The 9,493-nt window shown below is 32.0% G+C and overlaps 1 non-coding gene across 1 annotated transcript; it reads left to right on the top strand.

The window, feature by feature from the left end:
- The first annotated feature begins 1,115 nt into the window (after nucleotides 1-1,115).
- LOC121211914 (small nucleolar RNA R71) lies at nucleotides 1,116-1,222 on the top strand. Its single transcript, XR_005907131.1, has one exon. It is a non-coding gene; the product is annotated as a small nucleolar RNA R71 (small nucleolar RNA).
- The last annotated feature ends 8,271 nt before the right edge of the window (nucleotides 1,223-9,493 follow it).

Below are 9,493 nucleotides of genomic sequence, written 5' to 3'. Positions count from 1 at the left end.
AATTTAGTGAATTAATTGAATTATGTTAAATTAAATGATTATGGTGCCAAATTTATGAATTGATTTAAAAATATGTCTATGGTACATGAATTGCATTGAATTATCATACATAAATGTGATTTCTATGATTATGGATATTATGGGAAATTGTAAGTTCATATGATTTTTAATAAGGCAATGTGTAATTTAATGTTATTGCCTTGATATTAAATAAGATGTAAGTTTAGTTTGATGTGAGCATTTATTAGTAAATTGTGAAATCGTACTTACAAGAATGCTATATACATTAAGGATGTGGAATGGAGAGGAGGAGGAGGAAAATAAATATATGTGGAATACATGGAAACTATGGTATATGAAATATTGATATAATGAAATAAATGATATGTGTTTATAAGAAAACAGAAAGAGAATGATATGTATCATGACATGTATACATATATATATGACTAGTCTCAATGTAATGCTTGTTGGGTATGGAGTTGAATTGAAATGTTTCAGGCAAACATGTTATTTTGCGCATCTGAATTGTGGTATTTTATAAAGATATGATCTAGTTTTAAATATGAATGCTTGATGATTAAGCTGAAGATATTTGGTAAGATGATAATCTTGGTATAAATGTATAAGTGGTACTATAATAAACAAGGTAAAATGAGTATGAGAGACACATGTATGTCAAATGCTATGTTTGTGGTTTAATTGAGAATATTTAATCATTAAATGAATACCATGTTATATGCTTTTGATTTTGTATAAGTGTGTAAGAGATTAAGGTTGACCAAAGCTTGGAAAATAGCCTAGGTATATTCCACACAGGCAGAAACACGACCATGTGTCTCAGCCGTGTATGGAACACGACTTTGGGACACGGGCGTGTGGAGCCTTAAAGCATGAAATTTCCAAGATTTTCGTAAGTTCTCGGTTTAGTCCCAAACCCTTTCTAAAGTATGTTTTGGGCTTCGTAGACTCAAATAAGGGACTATGTGTAAGTGAATGAACGTTTTGAAATATGAATGAAATTTTATGGCCCGTATTTTAGTTTAATGTTTGTATGTGTCCGGTAATGCCTCATACCTTATCCCGGCCTCGGGTACCGGTAAAGGGTGTTACATAACCCATGGTGAGGGAACCTTCTCAGTAAGTCCTTGTATCTCTCCCATGCATCGTAAAGTGTTTCTAAATCCATCTGCACAAAAGAAGAGATATCATTACGCAATTTAGCCATTTTAGCCGGTGGAAAATATTTTAGTAAAAGTTTCTCGGTCATTTGTTCCCAAATAGTGATAGACCCTCATGGTAATGAGTTCAACCACTTTTTAGCTTTGTTTCTCAGTGAAAATGGAAATAAGCAAAGATGAATGGCATCATCAAAAATGTCATTGATTTTGAATGTATCGCAAAATTCAAGAAAATTCGTCTAATGCGTGTTGGGATCCTCATCCTGCAAACCATCAAACTGAACAAACTGCTGTATCATCTGAATTGTGTTAGGTTTTAGTTCAAAATTATTTACAGCAATAGCAGGTCTAACTATACTAGACTCAGTTCCTGTTAAAGAAGGTTTAGCATAGTCATACATAGTACGTGGAGTAGGATTTGGATTAGCTGCAATTACAGGAGGCAGCTGATTGCCTGGATTTTCGACCATCTCTTCAGTTGGGGTTTGAGTATCGTCTTCTCGCTCGTTCTCCGTGTTTCGTAAACTACGCCTTATTTCTCTTTGATTTTTACGAACTGTGCGATCGATTTCTTAGTCAAAAAGTAGTGGTCCTGATGGGTTTCTTCTAGTCATAAACTATAAAAACCTGCCAAGAGAAAGAAAAAGTAAATTAATAAATAATAAAATAAAATAAAATTGCAAGAAAAATAAATGGCTAAAGTAATAAAAATTTAGTGTTCCTAATATTTCAGTTCCCCGGCAGTGGCGCCAAAAACTTGACCGCGTGATTTGTAACAACTAATAAATATTTATGATGAAGATTAGACCTAGACTAACTATTATCACGACGAAAAGGCAAGCCCACCTATCGAATAATAGTATAGTAACGGCAAGACTGGGATATCCTACCCAAGGGAACCTAAAGTACTAGTAATAACTATCTTTTTATTATCCAGCCTAAGAATAAAAGGGGTTTGTTTTAATTAACTAATTATTTAAACTAAGAACGCACAGAGAAAAGAATTGGGGAATTGCTTTTGGAAAATCGATTGACTTGAGACAATACCTAAGGAAAAATTCACCTAGACTTTACTTGTTATTTTGGCTCCGAATCGGACGTTTTATTCATTCAACTTGTTCCGTAGAGATCCCTAAGTTATATAATTATCCCTATTCAAGACTAATAACATCTAATCCTTACATTGAATAACCGAGACTTTTCTCTAAATAACACTCTAGGGTTGCATTAACTCGATCTATGGATCCCCTTGTTAGGTTTCACACTAATTTGGCAAAATCTTGTCACCCTATTTCTAGGCGCGCAATCAACTCCGCTTAATTATGGTAAATGTACTCTTAGACAGGGTCTATTCCTCCTCTGAATAAGAGCGTGTCTTGAATTAGTATCCTGGGATATCAAAACAAGAATTAAGAACACATAATTAAGAACAAGTTAAATATTTATCATACGATTCAGAAAATAACAACAAGATTCGTCTTAGGTTTCATTCCCCTTAGGTATTTAGGGGATTTAGTTCATAACTAAATAAGAAAACATCTCAGAAGAATAAAGAATACAGAACATAAAGAAAACCCAAAAATCTTGAAGGGAAATTGAGGAGAGATCTTCAGTCTTGATGATGAGTCCAACTTCTGAGATGGATCAATCAGCTTCCTTAGGGTAATTCCTTACCCCTCTTCTCTGTCTCCCCTTTTCTCCTCCTCTAGTGCGTATTTATAGGCTTTGGAATGCTTAAAAACCCTCAAAATTGGCCTTTTTCAAATTGGACTCAACTTGGGCTTGGCAGGGACACACTCGTATTCAATTACTTTAGGCCGTGTTTAAGCCTGCCAAATTGACACGGTCGTGTGGTCTGCCTGTGTGAGGAGGTCCAGGCCATGTTGATTTCGTACTTTGGCCCATTTTCTCCGTTTTTGGCCTGTTTCTCGTTCCTTTCACTCTCCTATGCTCTCCTAAGTACAAAATATGAAATTAAAGCATTAGGAGCATCGAATTCACTAATTCTAATGAGAAATCATCCATAAAATGCATTAAACATGGGGTAAAAATATGTATAATTTATGGTTTATCATACTCATTCACAAAACTTTATGTATTCTTCACTATTTCTTCGATTTAAAGCTTATATGATTTATGTACATACCTGTACCATCTCGTATCAATCTCATACTCAACCACATCATTCTTTTACCCGTTGAACCATTTGGAATAAATTTTGGATACTCGAAAGTCTCACACCCTAATTGCCAAACTCAAGTTCCGAATCCAAATCAATGTAACTCCCTAATGACATGTCACTAGTATTCTAATCTATTCCTAAGGTTCAACCGGGATTTCATATGCCGAATCATCGTCAAATTACTATCAAACATATTCATAGTCTCGAATTTTAAGTTTATGCAATATCAAAACATATGAAATACATTTATAATGAAACTTATTACATACGAACTTACCTCGGATGTAAAAACAACTAAACTAATCGATTAGTCGAGAACTTTATTTTTCCCCTGATCTAGATCCAAGTTTCACTTTTCTTAATCTATATGTAATCAAAATTAACTTATTTAATCATCTCTCTATTCAATTTAGTCCAAAATTCACATTAAGGTATTTTTACATATTTGCCCCTAATGTTTCACAACTTTTACAATTTAGTCCTTATTCCATAAAAACACAAATTCATGCAATATAACCGCAACCCATGCTAGAAAAATTAGAATTAGGTCCCTAGCAGCCCATATTTTCCATTTATTTCACATTTTAACCACAATTTCTACATTTCACAATTTAATCCCTAATTTGCATTTTCACTAAAATCACTTAACAAAACTCGTATAATTCACAACCAACATTCATAATCTATCATCAAACATCAAAAAACACATGTATTCATCAATGGAAACATTCAAAATCTTTAACATTTTTGCAAAATAGTCCCCTGGCTAGCTAGACCTAGCTACAACGATCTTAAAAACGTAGAAATCATTAAAAACGGGACAAAAACCATACCTATTTAAGCAAAAATGTTTTGGAAAAATTTTAAGTTTCTCCCATGGCTATTTAGGTTGTGTTTTTTGGTTGTAAAAGATGAATGAAACAAAAATATTAATTTGTTTACTTTAATTTACCTTTAATAAAAAATTTACACATTTAACCTTAATTAAAAACCATCAAAATTCATGATAATATGCCCATATATGTCCACTCAAGTTTCAAATGGTCAAATTACAACATAAGGACCTCTAAATTAAGATTCCATAGCTATTAGATACCTTTAGCTAATGGAACCCCACTTTTACACTTTACGCGATTTGGTCCTTTCTTTTTATCAAATTAAGCACTCAAATGATAAAATTTCTTAACAAAAATTTCACACAATCATATTTTCATGTTGTATACATTAAAATAATAATAAAATAAATATTTTTACTTTGGATTTGTGGTCCTAAAATCACTATTCTGATTTGACTAAAAACGGGTTGTTACAAAAGTGGCGTAAGCAGAATTCCACAAGTTAATCGAGGAGGTAGCCGAAATGAAAATTGATCCAATAAGGTCAAACCAGAGCTCACAAAAGGTACCAGTTCTTGACATGATTGGAGGACAAGTAAAAGAAGGACGAGGTATGTGACAGTCCATTTTTTAGTGGTGTCAACAATAGTGGTTTTAGGACCACAAATCCAACGAGTAAATCCATCATAGTTATTATATAATTCATGTGAGTTAACTATAATTTTATATTGAATTTTGATTTGATAAAATTTAACTAGTTGAATAAATAGCTAGGTATCAATGGTTTGTCCCGTAAGTAAAGTGGTTTCAGAAAATGAGGTATTGGGACCTCATTTCTATAAATCGAGCCCGTTTTTATTAAATTTGCTATTTGGTATGTAAAGGTCCAATTCAGAAGTTTTATTATTTAATTAGTTAATTAAAGAAAAAATGACTAAATCATAAAAGACGTAAAAGCTAGTCGCTATTAAATTTTATTAGTTAATTTTAATAAATAAAATTTTTAAAGGTTTTAGAATATACAATTGATGAATTTTATTTTTTTCTTGATGTAGATGAAAGATTTATAATCTTGGTTGTTGTTTAGGTATTTTGTAAAGGAATTTCTGTCTGTTTTAAACCTAGGGACTAATTAGAAATTATGTAAAAATTTAGTATGTTAATTTTGAATAAATTGGATGTTTGAAGGCTATTTTGGAGTTTTATTAAATTTGGTCGTAAGTATTATGGGTTAAAAGTGAAAGAGTTAAAGAGTTTTGAAGTTAAGGACTAAATTGAATAAAAACTAAAAGTTTAGTGAAAATTTGTAAAAATAAAAAACTTAAGGGTCACATGCATATAATGAGTTGATAATGTTTTTTTTTAATTTAATACATTTAATTTAATCATTATATAGATAACAATTGAACCGTACGGAGGATAACCAAGAAAAAGGAAAATCGCGGATTAGTCCCTACGAGTCAACCAAAAGCATAATCTAGGTAAGTTCATAGTATAGATGAATAATTATATATGTTTATAATCTATGTAGTTTTAATTAGTTTAAATTGAAATGTGGATGAAAATTTTGTATTGAAATTTTGATTATCATTGTTTATAATTAAGTATAAAATGGATGTATACTTATTTGAAAGTGTACGAATTTATAGTATGTGTACGAATATTATGGAAGTGCCTTCGATTTGTTAATGTTATGAATTCAGTTAAAATGCTCATTCAAACATAGTAATGATTAGGATACGATTGGCATGCCAATAGGGTTAGTATGCTCACTTGTATGGCATTGCACTTCATTGCCTTTGTTAGCATTTTGATGCTCTCTTGTGTGTTTTGGGAAACCCAAGTATCCAATTCTTTTTGTTGTAGTTCACCGAGCTATGAAATTGTATGACTAAGAACAGAACTATTTGATGAGATTAAATTATATTCAATACATTGATGTGTCAAGTATGAACATATTAGCATATTTTATTATGGTATTGATGTGATGAAAATTTTAGATGATTATGTGTATAAATTGGTTTAGTTGAACCGTTGTGGACATCAAGCATATAATGAAATGTTTAAAAACTAATGTTCGGTGATTCTATAAATGATTGTCAAGGTTAAGTTAATTAATTTTTTTTTTGTATTCAATTACTAGTTGAGGTAAGTTAATGTGAATTTTAGCTGTGGGCTTACTAAGCTTCTTAAGTTTGCTCGTTTTGTTCTTGTTTTTTGTAGTTACGTTTTGTTAAACTAGTCTAACGGATCAACTTTAGAGCTCACACTATCTAGACTTTATTCGGTAGCTTTTAATTTGGTTATTTTGGTTTGTGGCATGTATATAGGGTTTGAAGTTGTTAAGGTTAATGTTTTAGTTGAAATTGTAAATAAGTGGACGTTGGTAAATGATGAAAGTTTGTGCTTCATGTTAATCTTTTTAGTTGAAATGTGTTTTGTGCCATTGGAATGATAGGCATGTTTTGGTCTTGATATCTTAGTTATGAATGGTTATGGAAATGGTCATTTAGTATTTGTAATTTATGGTGTTCAAAATGAGCATATTTGTGTTTGGTAAGTAGCATGAATGAGTGACTTTGGTAATTGATATTTGGAACCATATTGATGATGTTATCGGTTACATATGATGATTGTATCTTTAGTTAAATTGCTTGTTGTATATGCATAAATTTTGGTGCCAATGAGGGCACATTGGTTAGGCACATAGGTTGTATGATTTTGGTATGTTTTATGTGTTCATATGTGCTTTTGAATAGGTGAATTTGGTTGGAAATGGTACGGCTTGGTGTCTAAGTAATGGTGGTTGTTTTAGCTTGAAAACGAAGTCATTTGGTTGCACACATGGCTGTGTGTCTTATTGATTTTAGGTGCAGGATTTTCCACACAAGTTTAATGTGTTACACGGCCTGGCAACACGACCATGTGACCCTATTTTGAATCGTACATGGTCGTGTAGCCCTATTTTGAGTTGCACACAGCCTGGTGACACGGTCGTATGACCTTATTTTGATTTAAACATTATTTAGGGACACGGGCGTGTGGATTTGTCACTCGGTCGTGTCTGGTGCTTCACGGGCTGGTCTCCTTCACATAGCCATGTGACCCTTGTTTTCAGTTTGTGCATTGTTTTCATATTTTTATTCAATTTAATCCTTGATTGTTTCTATATCACTTATAAGGTCTTGTAGGCTCGAATTAAGCTTCACATATGATTGAATGACAAGTTTATTGACTGAAATTTTTGTTAATTGTATTTTAAATGTATTTTTTGAAACTCAAATTTCATATGTTTGTTCAGTTATTTGTTGTAGCTTCCCGTAACCCTAATTAGGTGATAGAGATGAATTAGGGGTGTTACAAGGTAGATTTTATAATTTTTTTGAATTTGTTTAAATCTCTCAATGTCAATTTTCCATTGCTAGAACATATTGATAAAATTCCAAAATATGCCAAATATTTAAAGGAAATCATGAAACGACATAGGAAAATTAAAAAGGACAAGCAAATTGACATTGATGCTTCATATAGCACATTAATCGCTACAAAGATACCCCCAAAATTAAAAGATCCGGGTAGTTTTATGGTTTCAATCGAGATAGGGGACCGACACTTTTGCAAAGGCTTTTGCGATTTAAGGGCTAACATAAATCCGATGCCCTTGTCAATCTATCAGAAACTCAGACTTAGGGATCTTAAAAATATCTCGATCACACTACATTTAGCCAGTAGATACTTAGTACATCCAAATGGTGTACTCGAGGATGTATTGGTCAAGGTACATGGATTCATAATTCTTGTCGACTTTGTAGTCCTTGACTTTGATGAAGAACAAGAAATCCCCACTCTATTGGGAAAGCCATTTCTGGCCACTTCTAAATCGACTATTTATGTTAAGCGAAACTAGTTAATCATAAAGATCGATTACAAAATAGAAGGTTCAAATATTTCTGTGATGCCCATAGTAAGGGATTAACTAGGGAGAAATGTTATGTAGTAATAAATTTAATCCCCAACAACTGTTGACAAAAATCTGATTTTAAAACGGTATTCTTGCAAAGCCGAAAATTAAAATTTTAAAAATTGACCTAGTTTGTGATATTTATAGCAACAAAACTTCGACCGAAATCGTACTTCTGTTTTCGGATAAGCAGATCCTTAATGCTTTCTGGCTTTCAACCAAACAATTTTCTCCACTATTCTCAAACCATGAATTGCGTCGAGTGAAGGCTCAAAACAATTGAATCAAAATAAAGAACTAGAAAATGTTTTCTTCTCTTTTTGGGGTGAAAATGAAAATTCTCTCTTCTTTAATAGAAATCAGTCGAAGTGTTATTCGGAATAAATATATTTAATAGTTGAGAATAAATTCTTTCTATTTTTTTGCAGAGTAACAATCTCTTTAAGTTATGTGAATAGCTTTACCGATGTCATCTACTTATAGGGAGAGAAGATAGAACCCTTATTGAATTGTAAAGGTTTATTTAAAATAGAAAAACAACTTCCTAGTCCAACTAGGAGAGGGAGAGGGGCTAATAGGGTGCTTCCCCTCATATGTATTATGATTGGGATTCAGGCCTTTCATTCATCGAGTCTAATCACGAATACATCCTAGGCTTTTTGACCTAGTACTTTGCAATGTGATCCAACCTGATTCGATATTTCTATTTCCTAAAATAAACTCTAATATTCTATATGAAATAATTTTCTTGTTCCCATTTTACCCCGAGTAAAATTTTGACGATTCTACTTCGGATAAAATTTTTGACAATTTTAGCCCTGGTAAAATTTCGAGAAAATATGTTCAATATTTCGTAACTTAACATGTTCAATGTAATCGAATGGTTTATTTTCAATTATGGGCTTCAAAACAACTCAAAAACATAAACTTATTCTTCTAATCATTTTTAAATAATCCATATAGAATTGATAATGATCATTTCCAATTCCTTTTTTAGATACCTACATTCATTTCCAAATGATTCTATTTTTCTATTTCAAAGAAAACCATAATCATTCTTGAATATTCATTCTGTTCATTTTATTCAAACTCGTAATTCTTTTCTGGTTTGAACGAGCTAGAAAAAAGAGTGAATGGACATATGTAGTTGAGCTCAAATGATTTATAATTAAGTTTTGGCTCTTCGCCTATTAATTATAAAATCATTTATTTACGAAGTCATTCTGCTATAGTATTATGACTGAGCTCTCCCGAATGACATACCATTACGAAAGCAACTACTCAATGCTCATCCAATGACCTTGTCATAAGTTTGTTACCTTCATAGGATATC

Source organism: Gossypium hirsutum, chromosome A12, assembly GCF_007990345.1.
Source record: "Gossypium hirsutum isolate 1008001.06 chromosome A12, Gossypium_hirsutum_v2.1, whole genome shotgun sequence".
Taxonomy (NCBI): domain Eukaryota; kingdom Viridiplantae; phylum Streptophyta; class Magnoliopsida; order Malvales; family Malvaceae; genus Gossypium; species Gossypium hirsutum.
This window is presented reverse-complemented; position numbering and strand designations above follow the sequence as displayed.